We start from the raw sequence: 2,008 nt of genomic DNA, 5'->3' as shown, positions 1-2,008 counted from the left end.
GTTTTAAATCTACCAAAAAGAGTGAGCCGATGAAACGCTAGACTCCCACCCTTGACCCCAATAAACACAGAACCCCAGGCCTGCGTGTGCACTCTCTCTCTCTCTCTACCCATACCTCCCTGTGTAGCCACGGGTGTGCTATGTAATTTCCAGGTCTTGTAAGTAATAAACCTTCATTTTTTCAAAGTTTCCTGATGGTTACTGCTGGAGGGTGTCTTGCAAACATAATAAGAACCACAAGGGCCAGTCCAACGACATTTTTTTACTGATAGGCTAAGACCTACACAAATATGTGTCAGCTTACATCAGCTGACTGCAGTCTTCAGAGAAAGGGAAGTTAAAGGTGGGGAAGATATAAGAAATGAAAGACAAAATTACATATTTATCCTTCTTGTTTCTTTTATTTTTTTACAACACAACTTATATATTTCAAATAGACAAAAAATTAGTATCGTTTACAGTATCTTAAGATAAATTGCCTTTGAATGGGAGCTTCTTTTCCAGTACTTTGAGGTCTACAAGACGTATCTAGAAAATGTACTACTGTGGAAAATGACTGCTTAAATCAAATCGGGGGGAGGGGGGAGGGCCTGTGGTTTCTCTTTTTGATTAATTGCTGTAACACTGTCCTTCAGGAGGCTGAGGGAGTTTCATGTTTTTAGACATCATTAGGTGCCGGAGCTCTTGCAGGACAACTTTGATGCTGTACGAATTCTGCCATTTTGCTAGCACTGATATGGCTCTTGGGTCCACCACTCCATTAGAACTATTAACTCCATTCATATTAATTTTTGTTACAAATCTTACAAAGGGAGATGCTTCTGGGTATTTAGGTCCACATTCTATTTTAAGGCTGTATATTTGGTTTTCACAAATTGTCGGAGCCTGTGGTGGCTGCCATCTTGCGTCACTGTCACTGGAAGGCCGGCCCCTTCTACCTCTTCTTGTTTCTTTTAAAATTTATATCTTTGGCAATCTAAAATATAGATGCACAATATGTGTATTAGAATAGTAATACATAAATATAATTCATAAAGGCAATATACTCTGTTAAAGAGAATATTTATGTAGCCAGAGTGAACGTGTTTTAATGCCATATCCCATAATTACTGATGAGGTGAATTTCAACACTTTATTGTACCATGTCTATTTCTGAATTGTTCTTAACCTATAAACCAAGGATATGTGGGACTGTTATTAATATATATGAAAATTAATACATAAAAATCCATTGAATACCCTGCATACTATAAGTTAATGTCAGTTATTATTTTCATAATATATAAATATACATTTATTGAAAATATAAAATCTTTTCAGAGATAAGGTACCATATAAAAAAATGTGAAGGGCACAGAAGTACAGGATGCAGGCCTGTAAAAGAAAAGACAAAGTACACAGTCATCCAAGAATCCCACATGACTGACGGTGTTTTGAGTGCCATTTCTGTCCTCTCAGGCCTTTGGTATCATTAACTATGATGATGATGATTGCTATTTTTTTTAAAGATTTTATTTATTTATTTGAGAAAGAGAGAGAATGAGAGATAGAGAGCACAAGAGGGAAGAGGGTCAGAGGGAGAAGCAGACTCCCCGCTGAGCAGGGAACCCGATGTGGGACTCGATCCCAGGACTCCAGGATCATGACCTGAGCCGAAGGCAGTTGCTTAACCAACTGAGCCACCCAGGCGCCCTGATGATTGCTATTTTTGATGCCACAATGACTTCTGTAGGGGCAAAAATCATGTCTTATATCACTATTTTCCTCAAAGTCCATAGCACTATTAAAATATAATGCAGATACAAAATAGAAACAGTGGATTCATGTGTTTTAACTTGATTTTTATCAATATTAATTCAACAGGCCATTTCATAAAAAGTTCTACACATTACAAAGTGAAAATGAGCATATCAAGCCAGAAACATTAATGGTAAGCAAACACTGGTATACAAACATTTTAATATTGGAGTTTGTAACGTTTCCTCAGAATAGTAATTTATAAGCAAAT

At 36.9% G+C, this 2,008-nt stretch overlaps 1 pseudogene; it reads right to left on the bottom strand.

The window, feature by feature from the left end:
* Positions 1–444: 444 nt before the first annotated feature.
* Positions 445–954, bottom strand: LOC112822982 (ubiquitin-conjugating enzyme E2 variant 1 pseudogene; annotated as a pseudogene).
* Positions 955–2,008: the final 1,054 nt, after the last annotated feature.

This window comes from Callorhinus ursinus, unplaced genomic scaffold, assembly GCF_003265705.2.
Source record: "Callorhinus ursinus isolate GAN/ISIS: 27379988/994484 unplaced genomic scaffold, GSC_fseal_2.0 scaffold5, whole genome shotgun sequence".
Taxonomy (NCBI): domain Eukaryota; kingdom Metazoa; phylum Chordata; class Mammalia; order Carnivora; family Otariidae; genus Callorhinus; species Callorhinus ursinus.
Note: the sequence above shows the minus strand (reverse complement) of the source record. Positions and strands in the feature narration are given on the sequence as shown.